Genomic DNA, 17,209 nt, shown 5'->3' on the forward strand with positions numbered 1-17,209 from the left:
AAAAAAAAAAAAAGCAGATAAAAAAAATAGTTCAAAAAATATTCTTTGTGGTTTTATCAAAAGTTTGGTAGTAGTATAAATACAAAGAAATAAAGAAATAACATGACAACAGCCCTTCACCAAGAATTGGGAAAATAGAATAATAGGGTCAAAGAAAGAAAAGTTGAATGCAATTGTATAATCAAATTTAAGGAAATGTTTGATAATAAAAAAAATTAGTAAAAAATAGTTATAATTTGTTTTATTTATTATTTATTATTAATTGTTATGATAATTAATAAATTTTTAATAAAATAAGTTTTGGCTGTATTTTTTATCTTATTAACATTATCGATTTAAGGAAATTCAAGTTTTGTCGTGATAATTTAAAAAAGTAAGTAATTATTAGTATCACACAGGAAGGTGATATAAATTTTTTGATAATACTATGGAAATAAAAAAATAGCTAGAATTTATTTTATTTAACATTTATTAATCATCTCGCAACAACTAATAAATGCTAAATAAGTAAGGCTGCGAGAATTGAACCGGTTAATAAACCAGTAAGATGATTGATTTAATGGTTCAGAAGTTCAACTGGAATTCAACCGGTTTAATTAAATATATAATAAAATTATAAAAAATTTAATATATAATTTTAAATATTTGAATTTAATAATTTTTTAGCTGATAAATTTTAAAATTTTACAGTTTTTCATAATTTATGATTAAAAATTCACAAATAATCAACAAAAAATATATATAAAAAATAGCATAAACAAAAATTCCAGCATAAACACAATACAGCAGAGTCAAACCATAAACATCTCAAAATCAGGAAAATTTCAGTAATTCAGCACAATGCAATGAAGTATGCACCATAGGACCATCAACAATTTAGAATCAGACAATTAGCAACCAGAGTCACCAATCCAAAATCAAAATAAATTCGCATAAACAACTCAATGTAGAATTGTGGCAATGTTTCTATCTTGAATCAATAACAGCAAAATAACAATTCACCAAAATAACAAGTACAACAGATTGGATTTAAAAATCAATCTCAGCAAAATTAATAAATTAAACAATTAAATTTCTAACTCATCAACGACAGAATTCATCAAATTTCAGAATCATCAATAATATCTCAAAATTCTAAAAATTCAGAATCATCAATAATTTCAGAATCATCAAATAAAAATTTCAAAAATTAATATCTCAAAACTCAGAGAAGCAGAGAAGCAGAGAAGTAGAAAAATAAAAGAGACATGGAGATAAACTGCGAGAGATCACACCTAAAAGAGAAGCAGAGAAGCAGAAACAACAAGGAGTGGAGAAGCAAAAACGACATAGGGGAGGAAGGAAGAAGCAAAGCAGCGACGACCCACGACAAGGAGTGGAGAAGTGGCGACGACGACCCACGGCGAGGAGCAGCGAAACAGCGACAGAGAGATAAAAAGCGCGATAGAGAGAGAAGGGAGAGAAGGGTTCAGCGATGACAAACGATGCGGGGCTCTGGGGGTTGCGGTGGCTACGGGCTGGGTGACTGTGGGTGGCTGTGGGTGGCTAGGGTTCTTCCTCTTCTTCCAATCTCAAACTTTCTTTAGTTTGAGAGAGGAGATGCCGAGAGGGGTGAGAGTGGGAGTGGGAGTGGGAGTGGGTTGGGGGTCTTGGATAGCCATTTAGGATTTGTTTTTTTAAAATAAAGTATAAAATGACGCTCTTTAGATGGAGTATTCAAACCAAAAATTCGCTAAAAAATCGGACAGTTCTGTCGGTTCATTGATTAATCGTCAGTTCAATTAGTTTTTTTCACCGATTTTTTATCAAATGATTTCTGACCTTATTCAGACCGGTTAGGTGACCGGTTCCCGGTTAATCCAGTTAAACTGATAGATCCAGTTTAGTTTTTAGAACCATATAAATAAGATAAGTTTTAGCTGTTTTTTGTTGATTTTCTTTTGTTACTAAACGTTTCCAAAAATAATTTAGTTTTTGGCATCATAATTCTGATAGTAGTGCAATAAACTTTAAAATATCCTGAAACAATGACTTGTAATATTTTTAATATTTTGATATTATAATGTATTGTTATATAACATGGTACTTCTTTTAATTAGTTTTGCTTTTGTTTGTTTTGGATGCATAAACTGATGCAAAAACACTATGTATATATATAAACTAAGACCAACTTATATATATAATAATGTTTAAAAGAGAGGGTTATGTTGTTGTTTTACATCATCACAAAATAAATAATGTATTCCAAGCAGAAAAAAGCATGCAGTATAGCGATTTGACGCGGTAATTGAAGGCCATTTTCATAAAACTGTAAATATATATAAAATTATCAATGATAAGATCATTCGACATATTTAATTGAATTCAAATTTGCCGATCCTTGGAAACACACAAAAGAAAGCTTTGATTATTAAGAAAAGATACCCGGTGGAAGGTGCATGTGAAGTTCATATATAGAACCTCCCAAAAACAACAAATGTCATGAGATTGTTAATTCTCAACATGCAAGTAAATTAAAGACAAGTATTAGTCTGAAGAAAAAAGAAATCAAAATGTATGAGGATGCCACCATAAATAAAGCAACGAAGGAATACCTCAACCTAGAAGATGATCCCGAATAAATGGAAGCCTCACCGTTGTTATTCCTCCTGGAGTCAGGAATTTCATGCAAAGGTGGGGAGTGGATACCACTGCTCCAAGGCGATTAAGGGTAGTCCTGCCGATTAAGGCATTGTAAGCTGACCCTTCATCGATGACTATGAAGTCTATGCTCAGAGTCCTTGATTTTTCCCCTCTTCCAAAAGTGGTGTGAAGGGGCAAGAATCCCAGTGGTTTTATCGGCGTATCCCCTAATCCATATAGGGTGTCGGGGTAGGCTCTCAACTCTTTTTCATCTAACCCTAGCTTGTCGAAGGCGGGCTTGAAAAGGATGTCCGCCGAGCTTCCTTGGTCTACTAGGGTTCTGTGGAGATAGGCGTTGGCTAGGATCATAGTTATCACCACGGGATCATCATGCCCGGGGATTATCCCTTGCCCATCTTCTTTTGTGAACGAGATAGTGGGGAGGTCGGGTGACTCTTCTCCGACCTGGTATACTCTTTTGAGATGTCTTTTGCGAGAAGATTTGGTGATTCCACCTCCCGCAAATCCTCCCGAGATCATATGGATATGTCTCTCTGGGGTTTGTGGTGGTGGATCTCTTCTATCCATATCATCTCGCTTTCTCTTTCCGTGACTGTCCGACCTTTCCATGAGATATCTATCAAGCCGACCTTCTCTGGCCAGCTTTTCTATCACATTCTTAAGGTCGTAACAGTCATTAGTGGAGTGACCATATATTTTATGGTACTCGCAATAATCGCTGCGGCTTCCCCCTTTTTTATTTTTAATAGGTCTAGGGGGTGGCAGCCTTTCAGTGTGGCAAATCTCTCTGTATACGTCCACTATAGAAGTTTTTAGAGGAGTATAAGAGTGATACTTCCTGGGTCTCTCGAGACCGAGTTCTTCCTTTCTCTTGACTTCCCTTTCCTTCTCCTTAGATGAAGGAGGGGGTCCAGGTCGCCAACTCAGGTCCCTTAATTTTGCATTCTCTTCCATATTGATGTACTTTTCAGCCCTTTCTTGTACATCACTTAGAGAAACGGGATGTCTTTTAGATATGGACTGTGAGAAGGGACCTTCTCTAAGTCCATTGACTAACCCCATTATGACTGCCTCTGTGGGCAGGTCTTGGATCTCTAAACATGCTTTGTTGAACCTTTCCATATAGGCTCGCAAAAATTCTCCGACCTCCTGTTTTATTCCCAGGAGGCTCGGTGCATGTTTTACCTTATCTTTCTGAATTGAGAACCTCATCAAAAACTTTCTTGAGAGGTCTTCAAAGCTAGTGATTGATCTCGGGGGGAGGCTATCGAACCACTTCATCGCTGCTTTTGACAAAGTGGTCGGGAAAGCCTTGCATCTCGTAGCGTCGGAGGCATCAGCCAGATACATCCGACTTTTGAAGTTGCTTAGATGATGTTTTGGATCCGTGGTTCCATCATAGAGGTCCATATCAGGGCTTTTGAAGTTCCTTGGAACTTTTGCCCTCATTATGTCCTCGCTGAAAGGATCTTCTCCGCCCAAAAGTTGGTCTTCTTGTTCTTCGCGGGAGTTGTGACTCTTGAGGGAGGATTCTAACTGTGAGAGTTTTCTTTCTAACTCTTTTCGCCGTTCCATCTCCTCTTTAAGGTACCTTTCAGTTTCCCTTTGTTTCTCCCGCTCCTGCTCCAATTGTTCCAGGCGACTGTGGACTAATCCCATTAATTCAGCTACGTGGGATGGTCCGCCTTTTTCTGATTCGCGCCCGTCAGAGGAATTTACCTTCGGGTTCTTCACTCCGGAGGTACCCTCTCTGTGTTGATTGTTATCTTCCTGGTGTAGGGCCAGGTCTTCGTTGTCATTACCCATGTCTAGATTCTCTTGTTCAGAATCTGTTTCCACATGTCCTTCTTCGTGGGATCTGTCCGCCATTAATGGATGATCTCTCGGTTCCCCGGCAACGGCGCCAATGTTACGGTGGGTAACCGGAGATTAATAGGATGGGTGGCGTTTGGTGGCCCAAGTGTATGAAGGAGGAGGGCTCCGGATGAATCTGCAACTCGGGAGGCTCCGTCCGACTTGTGCTCGCGAGTGAATGGGGGGTGGTACCTGCAAAGACACTCCGATGCCTAAGTTAGCAAGAGTGTAAGCAGGTCTAGAGAGTATTGGGCTTAGAGATACCTGAGGGATGTCAGTGTACTTATAGTGGTGAGCCAATAACCACCGTTGGTGTAGTGCCGTATCTTTAGGATATTAACCGTCCCCATTATCTTGGGGAGGTTAAGATATGGCTTTATGAAGCGGTTAGAGAGATTCTAGGGGCGGTTACTCATTTGAATGAGTGTTTATCTGCCAGCTAATCTCACATCCGACTTCTTCAGACCAAGTCGTGGTTGATACCGACTTCTTATGCGAAGGTCGGCACTTAGCTAGGCTCTAATCCTTCAGATTAGGCCTTTTATTTGGACCTGGGCCTTTATCGTCGGGCCAGGGTATGAACAATATATAATTTACATCATCACAAAATAAATAATGTATTCCAACTGGCCATAAGTATGCAGTAAAGCGATTTGACACCGAAATTGATGGGTATTTTCATAAAAATGTAAATATAAAATTATCAATGATAAGATCATTCGACATATTTAATTGAATTCAAATTTGCCGATCGTAGGAAACACACAAAAGAAAGCTTTGATTATTAAGAAAAGATACCCGGTGGAAGGTGCATGTGAAGTTCAAAGAACCTCCCGAAAACAACAAATGTCATGAGATTGTTAAGTCTCAACATGCAAGTAAATTAAAGACAAGTATTAGTATGAAGAAAAAAGAAATCAAAATGTACGTTTACTCCAAAGCCATATGCCACCATAAATGAAGCAACGAAGGAATACCTCAACCTAGAAGAAGATCCCGAATAAATGGAAGCCTCATGTATATCCCATCCTTTCCTAGAATCTTAGCTTTGGTGTCGGGAAAGAACTCAAATCCAGGAAGCTCTGTGATGGTTCCATCGTCAGAAATGTGATAAGGATAGCGAAGAAGGTGGCCATGAAGGTCAACGCTAGATATATCGCAATATGATTTCCAATTCTGTTCAGCAAGCTGGTTCACCTTCTCAATACATGCTTTACTCTCAGGGTTGAGGAAGGTGCTTTCATGTTTGCCAAGATGCTCCAACCACAAGGACATGCGGAAACCATGCACCTGGCCCGTTGCACCGTTTGGCCCTCTAGCCAAATAGTAGGGTTGGTAAGCTCCCATGCCAATCTCAGTGTCTCTACCACCATCCATGGATCTCTGGATGATGTTGGCTGATCCAATGATTATGTATTCATCGTCAACTGCCAATAATAGAAAAAAGAAAAAGTAAGATTATATTTGGTTTGTGTTTTTCTTTTTCTTTTTTTTTTGAATTTTTTAAAAGAAAAAAATAAAAATAATATTCTGTTTGAGTAATGTTAAATAGTTAAAATATTATAGATAATGCACCTGTTGTGATTGCAGTACCTTTAAAGTTGGGTTGATGAAAATCCCTGCTGTGCTCACCGTCCGGGCCCAAAGTGCTAAAAAGTGGATGTGATGGAGTGTCGAATCTTCCTTTGCAGAGATCTAAACCCCCGATATAACACACTAATATTCTCTTCGCAATATTGGTCAATGGAGAGTCCACAATCACCACTTTCTCGTGATGAGAACACATCCATTTCTCATGAGTACGTAGAACACACTCCACAGCAGTGCCTTTGAAATACCGTTCGGTTTCTTTGTCACAAGTACCCATGAGTCCTTGATTTTTAAATAACCGAACAGCTGTTATATCGTTCCAAAGAAGTAGTACAACTCTTACACCAGCTTTTGCCTTTTTCTCGAGCAGCTCACCAAGTGTTGGGACACTTCCAGGCTTCATGGTCGGATCCCTTATGAGGGTTATCTTAGTGTCAAGAGACCAGGCTGTAATGTATATGAAGTGTTTTGCTTCATTGATTTTATCAAACATATCCTTCCAGCATCCGTGGGACTCGTATTTCCCAAGTCCGGCATCGGCTTTTCTCTGGACAAAGTCATCCGGGGTATGAGCATCTTGGAAAAGAGTAACCTCACATCCAATTCTCTGTGGAAAGCAGCTGGTGGGAAACCCTAGCCACTTTCTAGCTTCAGAAAACTGCAGCCACAGGTGGATTGATGCATTCAATGGCTTCTCGTTCTCATCCACTAGTTCGACCCTTCTGTCTATATGACCCTTTTTCAAGATATCCTCAGCAAGTACCCATGCTTGTGCGAAGACATCAATTGGTAGCTGACCAGTATTTGCATAGTTGTCGTCACAGTGCAGGACGAATACCATTTTTGATGCTTTAAGGCAACATTCAAAATCCAAGCGCTCTTCCCAACTAGAATTGTTGGGTTGTTCTATCTTTTTGCATACAAATTTGGTTTTCCCCACAAAAATAGCTACATGGCATCCAGTTACATGTTTCCCCGTGTGTTTTTGAGCAATCTGAAGCACAGTAGCGCAATGTATATATTTAATGAAAAAGGAAGCCAATTAAATTCTAAGCTAATTACTATGGTGTGCCTAAAGACAGTATTTAATTTATTAAAATTTATTATAAAAAGTAAATCAGAAAAAATATAAACACCCATTCATAATCACGGTATAATTACCCAAATTCCAAGTTTTTTGCAGCAATAGAGAATCTAAATTTAAAAAAAAAGAGTTAAAATTGGAAGTCTTGTAATATCATTTATAAAAAGGAAAAGATACTCAAACTGCATATTTCCTTAAGCTTCGGGATTGTCTTTCTCTGACAATATGTACAATTTTAAATATATGAGTCATAAATATTAGCTCTTTCTTGTGTAATAAATGCAGCAGTGAAAGCAAGTCATTGGAAATGGGACAAATGACTGACCAAGGTAATACTACCGGCCTTGCCGCCATTTTCAATCCCCAAAATAACTACCTTTATGGTTCCGTTTAGCAAAACCGCCGCCATGACCTGCAAGTGAAAAGATTGAATGTAAAATCGACGATCGCACGAAACAAAAGCTAAGACAATAAGGTAAGGAGAAGAACAAGAGGAAATGAGCTCAACAAGATCTAAATGCAATATTATCTGGTCTGGTCTCGAGAGGAGGAAAGGGAATGAATTATGAATATAGTTGCTATCAGGATCTCCTCTCTATACAAACAAAATCTAAGAAGAAAAGAATGAGAAAGAACAAAAGCTAATAACAAAACCTAGAGAGAGTTCTCAACGAGAGATCAGCTTGAAAGAGATGGCGTAACTTGGTGAGGAGTGCAGTAGTGTAGTTGGCTAAGGCGGAAATGCCAAAAGGGTAAACTAGTAAATTCAGTATTATGTAATAAAAACAATCCTGCTGGTGCTAGATGACAGGAGTCTAGCCAACGTGGAATAACCAGAAATCATCTTGACAAAAAAACCCCTTCGACCGACCATGGAAAACTACCATTTTCATTCGCTAGCAACTGAATCGTCAATATAATAGTATGTACTAATTTTAAAGTACAATAATTATTATCCCAATAATCTTCCTATTCTTTTTTACGTGAAGAATATTATTCATGACCGTACATAATCTTATGCTACACGCCTTACGCCTGCACGTAAGATATAAATGTTAACAACACTGTCGAAGTAATTTATCAGTAATCCTATATATTTTGAATACTTTATACACAAATTAAAGTTAGAAACGATTAATGAAATAACAATTATAAATTGGTAACTAAGATCATTAATTATGCTATAGTGAAGATAGTTGGTAATTGTAGAAGTATATGTTTACTTGTACATGTATCTCTTTTAGGTATACATACAAAATCTTTTAAAAAACAATGCCGTATAAAAATTAAGTCATTACAAAACAGTATTGTGTTACTTTTTTTTTTGAGGAGGAATAAGAGCTATTAAATGAAAATTTAGTTAAATAAGTCAAATTATTTAATCGTTCTCAATTATCAAATTTACGAAAAGTTAGCTACACCTAAATTTTTACCTTTTATTAATTGAAAGTACATAAACTTGCTTATTAAAAGTAAATCTACTATATATTTAGTGTAACCAAAAGAGAAAAAAAAATCTAATTTCCATATATAAATCTACCATATATATAGTTTTTGGTAGACTACCATATATAGTTTTACAAATAAAGGAAGTGTTAAATTGATAATGTTGAGTAAGATAGATAAATTAAATATTAAATAGTAATGATGTATAATAATATAATGCATATGTTAGTTGGATATCTAAGTTCTTGTACAATATTGTATTTGGTATAATTTATTTGAGACGTTAATCCTATTATTATGTATAGCAAATTCTCTAATTTTATGTTGATATAATTGTTTTATAATTTTAATTTAATAGTGTAGGATAAATTAAAATAATGTAAATACCTTATAAAAGATCATCTATCTACTTCAATTTTGTAGCATCTCATCATTTGTAACGAATGCAGTGAGCATGCAGTAATCTAATACTTTATTGAATTATATTTATTAGTTGATATAATGTAATCTGTTAGTTTAATTTGGTAACAATAATTAAGTAGAAACTAATTAATAAATGAGGCATCAATGTTGAGTCGAGGACTTGTGGAGGCCAATGAACATACTGGAGATCCAATCGCAACTTACAACCATGAATTCCCCACTATGATCCATCGAATGAGGGGATGGGTTACTGAGGGTTTTACCAAAACTTAGTCACCAGTTGAAGCCTTTCAGAGCCATATTCCAGTGTGCATTTTCATCATTATTTCGCACTTATCATGTCATCTTAAAAGCAATTGATTCTTGATATAATTTTTATGTTTATCACTCTATCAGCCTGTCGCTGTCAAAGCAAATAATAATTTCTGTATCTTTAGGCGGGAACTTTATTTTTAATGACATATTAGGTCATTGGCTTAATTAATAATTTCTATATCTTTAGGCGGGAACGCCCTGGGATTACTATATTAATTAATAGGTGAATTTTATCTAACTCCCTCTAAAATAACATGTAAGTTATCTTTTATGATGTGTCATACTTTAATTGGTTATTATCTTAACTATAGTTAAATTATTTTGTAATTTATTATTTTAGATGGGTAATTGTATAATTTCTTAAAATATTAAAATTCTACCCGGTAAGCAGCGCTGACTTAGGCTGGGTTTGGTAAAGCTTTTTCAGGTGCTTGTGCTTTTAAAAAGCACAAGCACGTCATTTTGCGTTTGGTAAATTAGAAAGCTCAAGTGCTTGTGCTTGCGGCTTTTAAAAGTTAGAGGTGCTTTTGAAAGCACCTAGGAGGGAGCTTTTCAAAGCTGGCTTATGCTTACCAAATTTTTTTCATTTTCCCGCACATATTTCCCGCTATTATATTGTCATTAAAATCTTCATATATTTCTAACTTCTCTTCCTAACCTTCATAAAATCTAACACAATCTTCATATATTTTTTATTTTTCAACCTAATCTTCACAAATTTCAACACAAATACATCTCTATCACATATTAGGTATGAACTTCTATCTATTTATATTTTTTTTGCGTTAATTTTGTATTTTTTCAGTAGATCTATTATGTTTGTTTGTTTTTTTCTGTTCTTTGAAACGGGAAGAGGTTGATGAAAACCAATCATAAAATTTTTTTTGCATGAGCATTAGTCCAAATTATAATAACAACATGTATATACATATGTAAATATAGATATATAATCATAAGAGTAATTATAGTAATTTAGGTAATTTAGATTATAGTAATTTAGGTAATTTAATATTTTTAGTAATGATGTTTAGGATAAAATAAATTTTTATGATACTTATATAAAATTTTAAAGTTAAAAAATAGAAGAATTTATTTATTATATTTATGTTTATTATGAATTTTTTATTTTAACATTATTTTATTTTAAAATATTATATAAAATTTTAAAGAATTTGAAAAAAAAATTATTTTTTTGTTATAAACATGTTTATTATAATTTTTTCAACTTTTAAAAGCTGTTTTACCAAACACAATTATGGTGCTTGTACTTATTAAAAGCCATTTTTAATTTGATTTTACCAAACGTAAGTGCTGCAGCTTTTAAAAAGCTGTCTTTTAAAAGACAGCTTTCATAAGCTACTTTTAAAAAGCAAAAGCTTTACCAAACTAAGCCTTAGTTGCACGCAATCTCTTTCTACAGTGCATCATTCCTTAACGAGTCGTTGGCTTGTAACTTTTCAGTTCTTCCCAGTATAGCCAGCGCCGACTTCATTGCTATCTCCTGTCCTCTCACTCAATCCTTTTTTTGTCGTGAATCACTCCTTACCAACATAATTAATGGTTAGTTCGGTTATTAAATTTTTTCATTAAAAATAATAGATGGAATATATATTCATATGTAAAATATAATATAATAAAATAAATCTATTCAGAGTACTTAAAAGTATAATTAAAATCAGGAATATACGAATATAATAATAAAATTTGTACTCTAAACAAGTAAATATATCTTTTATCATACATAAATTATTTAAAAAATATAAATTATTATTGTTAAAATTAATAACAAAAATTTAAAATGATAAAATTCAACTTTCTTACCATATTTTTTATAATATTTTATTCTTTTAATTTTTAATTTTTTCTCAAAGATAGATATTATTTTATTATTATAAAATAATAATGTTTCCATAAGAAAGTACAAAAGAAGTTGGGTATTCCCAATTATCACCAAATGTGATTGAAAGACAAATAGCTTAAGAAAGAGTAAAGTAAGAATAAAGTAAGAGTAATGTTTCGCACTAGACTGCTGGCTTCTTACACTATCTCTGGCGCTAGGCTAATTAACTTCCCAAAGACACACATATTCCTCGCTTTCCAAGTGCTCCAACATAGCGCCGCGATGAAGAGGATCTTTTGTCTACCTTCGATTTGAGCCGCTGCCCAAGATAAGGCTCGTTGCCACCAATTGATGAAGGTCTCCTCTTCTCTCTGCCATAAGTCAGGGGTTATTAAGGTTAGACTCCAGATTATTGAAGATAGAAGGCATTGGAACAAGGCATGAGAAATTGATTCATCTTTCAGCATGNNTAAAAAATACAATAAGAAAATTGGATTTTATTATTTTAAATTTGTATTATTAATTTTAATAATATATTTATTTTTTAAATAATTTATGTATGATAAAAAAATATGTTTACTTGGTTATAGTACAAATTTTATTATTATATTTATATGTTCATGATTTTAAATATACTTTTAAGTATTTTAAATAGATTTATTTTATTATATTATATTTTATATATGAATATATATTCCATCATGTAATTAAATAAATATATATTTTTTTAATGAAAAAAATTGCATAACTGAACTAACCATTAATGATGTTGATGTTGGTAAGAAGTGATTTATGGCTATACTGGGAAGAACGGGGAAGTTACGAGCCATGAGAATTCAATGACTCGTTAAGGAATGATGCACTGTAGAAAGAGATTGCGTGAGAACGTGCTTCAATTAACGGGGTAAAATTTTAATATTTTAAAAATTATACAATTACACATCTAAAATAATAAATTACAAAATAACCCAACTATAGTTAAGATAATGACCAATTAAAATGTGACACATCATGAAGAATAACTTACATGTTATTTCAGAGGAGGTTGAGTAGAATTCACCTAATTAATATAGTCTGCAAAACCTATTTTAATAACATATATATACTATTTATCTATATGGAATTAAAGTAGTATATAATGGCCCAAACAAGGAATTTTTTATTTAAATTAAATAAATATAATATTTATAAATTTAAATAAAGTAAAAGAATTTATCAAAATACGTGGTTAACCACATCTTAGATATAGTAGCACACTTTTAAAAATGGCCACATCTCAAGTACACTAACTCTATTTAGTGAAATGGGTGTGCAAGTCATATTTCGAATACACTCAGAATATGAACATTGGTGTATCTCGAATACACTACATCTGATATACGTTTGTATTTTGCTTTGACTCATTGCATCCGAAATACGCAAGAGCATTGAGAATGGAGGCACAACATCCGAGACAACTTAAACATATTTATTGAGAGTAATTATCCAAATCAGTCTCTAATGATTTTAAAAGTGAACATTTTAGTTCTCGAGAAAAATTAATACACATATCAATTCTTAAGGTTTTAATTTTACTCCGACAGACAAATCAGTCCTCAATTCATTTTTTGGCAGAATAATTATTCAGATCAGTCCCCAAAAATTTTAAAAACGGACATTTTAGTCCCCAAAGAAAATTAATATAGAAATCAATCCCTAACGTTTTTTCTCTGTCAGATATAACAGTCCTCCATCCAAAAAAATAAAACAAAATAATAATAATTATTTTTATTATTAAGGTTTAATTACTCTGTTGGTCCCTATAATTTCGCAAAATTTTCAATTAGGTCCCCATACTTTTTTTCCTTTTAATTGAGTCCTTGTACCAATTTTTTTTTTTAATTGGGTCCCTACACTTTTTTTTCTTTTATTTAAGTCCCTATACCAATTTTTTTTTTTAGTTGGGTCCCTATAAAATTAAGCCAATTACTACTAAGAGGGATTTAGTTGAAAAAAATTAGTATAAGGACCCAATTAAAAAGGAAAAAGGTATAGGGACCTAGCTAATTGAAAATTTCACGGAACTATAGGGACCAACAGAGTAATTAAACCTATTATTAATTGCACAATAATACTATACCATAATTTTTTTATATTTTTTGGACAAAAATAATAATAAATTTATTCATTAAATTCTTATGTATGTATTTCTAATTCAAAATATGTCATACTTTAAAAAATATATTTATATTAAAAAAAAATTTAATCTGTACTAAGTCAAAGTAGAATACAACTGTATCTCAGATTTAATGTATCTAAAATACGTTCTTATTCATATTCTGAGTGCATCTAAAATATGACTTGCATACCTCGTTTTACAGAATGGAGAGTTAGTGTACTCGAAATATGGTCATTTTTAAAAATATTTTACTGTATTTGAGATGTGACTAAGAATGTATTTTAATAAAATTTTTTATATTTATTTAAATTAATAAATATTATATTTATTTAATTTAAATAATAAAAATCCCCCAAACAAGAAAGAGGTAATATAAAATACTTACTGAGGACCAAAGAATTATGTCTCACTCAAATTAAAGCTTAAAGATATGACTTTGTTAATTTTAGTTGCTTTGAATTATATTATTATTAGTTGCTTTTAATTATAAAGGATTCTTTTCTATATATGAATGCGACCTATTGGTGATCTTTTAAGAAAAGATTTTTTTTCGAGTTATCTTTTTTTAAAAGATCTTGTAGAGAAGTAAAAGTAATTTTATGTTTGGATATCTTATATAAAAAGGTTTTTTTATCTATCAATTATGTTTGAGTATAACAATATAAAAATACTTTTTTATTTATTTATTACATGAAAAACATCTTTTTTTTAAGAAAAAAATATCTTTTAAAAAGAGACGTAAATTACAGTTTCTCAAAAAAAATCTTTTTTTTTTATTTTACTACTAGAAATTTATCAAACACATTAAAAAATTAAAAAAGATCTTTTTTTATTAAAAAAAGATCTTTTTTAGCAAAATGATGGCGCCCAAATATGCGCTTAGAGGTAGAAGACAAACACTAAAATTAAGTAACAATTTGATTAATGTAGTGTAACACACCGACAACTACACGCAAGATCTGGATTATTGAAGTTTATTTGAATAATATAATCCTAATCCATCATACACATAATTGTGCCATATGATTATATATTTGATCATTGTCAAAATTGTAAAGATAATCCTTTAATATTTTTGTTCGATATGATTTTACAGTATATATTTGATCATTGCAATTTTTAAGAAGGCACTAAATGATATCGTTTGAGAGTTTAAATAATACTAAAACGTTATATCCTTTCTTTTTAATATTGTTCAAACACTGAAATGACATCATTTAGTGAGCTTTTAGTGTCAAAACGTGTAAAACGTCATTTTAATATGTCCAACATAGTAAGACTTGAGCTATCTCACTAACGACGTTGAGGAATGACTATATTGGTGCACTTTTTTAAAACTGGAGGACCAAATTGTAACAATTGAAAAGTCAGGGACCAAATCAGTGCAATTCGCTAATCTTAGGGACCAAAGTAGGGTTTAACTCTGAATTCCTCACTACGATCGAATAGCTTCTTTACGATAACTTGAGATGGTTATCAGTGGCTAAGAGAAGGGGGGTTGAATCTTAGCCCCTTTTTCACTTAGTAACACTTGTTGCCTTTTAAACTCTTTGAGGAGATATTTCTTCTTTTTGTCTCGTCACTAGTCAAGAGACATTTTCTTTTTGTCTCGTAATCAATGAGGATATATTTTTCAATTTTGTCTCCTGTGCAACAGAATCAGAAATAGAGTAGAAGAGAGAGAGAGAATCACACCAAGAATTATCCTGATTCAGCAGCTAAGTGCAATGCTGCCTACATCCAGTCTCCATCACAACAATGATGGAATTTCACTATAATTATGCAGATTACAAACACCAATTCTCCCTAGGAACTACCCTTCCTATTCGGGACAAATCCAAAATCTAATCCCAATCCTAAACTTGACTTGGTAACACACCAAGCTTTCAACTGCTAAGTGCTAACCCCAACTTGTAAGGAGATTCCCACAGAATCATGAAACATAGCACAAATGTACAAAGGACCTCTAAGGACATCTATGACTTTTTCTTTTAATTTTGTCCTTTTTCCGCTCTATGATTTTTTCATACAAACCTCACTGTTTGCCTTTTTTCATGAGACTCAGACAGACAAAACTAAACAGAAAAATACAAAATGAAGAACATTGAAGGAGAAGAACTTCTGTTAGCTTGGGTAGCTATAAGAACACTGTACTTTCACTCTTTTTCTTACTTCAAGCCCTAACTGTTCTCCCTTATTTATAGAAGCGGAAGCCTCCAAGGTTGAAACTGTTGAACCAAGCTAATCTTCTTCTTCTTCAAACAAAAATCGGTTCGGCCAGAGAGAGAGGAGAGGAAACTGAATATAAAACCCAACATGCAATTACCTCTGTGTCATCCCTTCACACCAATCTTCATCAATCCGAGGCCTTCCATCTTGACTTGCTCTTCAAGAAGGATTCCTAGCTCTTGATGAGTCCTTGATGCTTGACAGCTCCTCCTGCTATTATCTTCTGCCTCTTCCTCCACGTAGTTACAGTAGCTACCTCCTGTGGTGGTTGATCAAAAGTAGAGACGAGTCATGCTTCCAAGGGATCTTCTTTCTCTGACTGAAGTGGATATTCTTCCATTTTTGGGTATAGAGAGTTTGAGATTACTTCACCACATCTTACCCTTAGTGACAAAGATCTTAGCCATACCAAACTTTTGATTTTCTTTTTCTTGATGCCATCAGCATAACGGCTTCTTGCTTGCAACTAGCTTCATCTATCTTCTTCTAATAGCTTATGCTTTCTTCCATATTTCCTGTGAAGTGACCAAAAATGATGAGAGAAAGGAGAGAGAAGAGAGAAAACTTTCAATGTGATTTGAGCAAAAGAATTAAATTGAATTAATTTTCACTTCCCTTTTGCTTAGTAGCGTGTGTCATTAATTATGACAATCAAATCAATTGCTATTTCTCTCTCATGGTTCCAATGCAATTAAAGCAAGTTGAAAAATTTGAAATCCATCCAAAGATTGAAAGTGGGTAACCGAACTAAGCATGCAAAGTTCCCTCCTTCTCTTTTTTCAATTCAGACCAAGCCTTTGGTTTTGCACCAAGATGTTATTTTGGGCTTGTTTGCATTCATTCTGGCCCAATTAACAAAATATTGTTTCAGCCACTATAATCAAAACAATTTTGCATCAAGGCTGAATATTATATTCCATTGGGCTTATTTTTCGGCCCAAAGCATATTCTGCAAGCAACAAAATTATTAATTAGCAAATATGAATTAAAGATCAAATTAATAATTTTGTAATTAATTATTTTAATAATGTTTGATCATCATCAATTTAAATTGGAGTTTTCCAAACTCATCAACTTGAAACTGAAAGCCAAATTCGAAGACCCGATTACCAACGATGATGGTGCGTTGGAAGGGTGGTGTGACTTTGGGCCTCTCCAAGAATGGTGTGACTCGGTCCAACCTGACCTCCAGCAACCCAAACCGCTTCGTCCCAAATCGGATCCTAAACTCAATCCTTCCAATCCAAAAAACACAACTCAAAACTATGATTAAATTCTCATTTTGGTCCCTTAGTCACGCGATTACTCATTTTGGTCCCAAAATTTAAAATTACCTATATTGGTCCTCCAGATTCAAGTTCGGGCACCATTGTAGTCCCTTGACTCTTTCCGATGATGATTAGATAAATGGAGTACTAAAATGACACCATCTCTGCCACATTGAATGATGAGTAAATGACATCGTTTATTCTTGGCACCCAAACAAGTCAGAAATGTCGTTCAAGTAAACAACACTGGTAGTGGAGCCTTAAAAGTTTGAGTTGTTTAAAAGAGCTGTCTACTTAGACGAGGTTTTTGACTTTTTTGAGCGCCAAAGATAAACGTCATTTACTCATCATCCAGCATG

General features: G+C 33.4%; 1 pseudogene; it reads right to left on the minus strand.

Moving 5' to 3' along the window:
• Nucleotides 1-5,475: 5,475 nt before the first annotated feature.
• LOC107478106 (phospholipase D alpha 1-like) lies at nucleotides 5,476-7,580 on the minus strand (annotated as a pseudogene).
• Between the last annotated feature and the right edge of the window lie 9,629 nt (nucleotides 7,581-17,209).

The sequence above is a fragment of the Arachis duranensis genome, unplaced genomic scaffold, assembly GCF_000817695.3.
Source record: "Arachis duranensis cultivar V14167 unplaced genomic scaffold, aradu.V14167.gnm2.J7QH unplaced_Scaffold_165934, whole genome shotgun sequence".
In the NCBI taxonomy this organism is placed as follows: Eukaryota; Viridiplantae; Streptophyta; class Magnoliopsida; order Fabales; family Fabaceae; genus Arachis; species Arachis duranensis.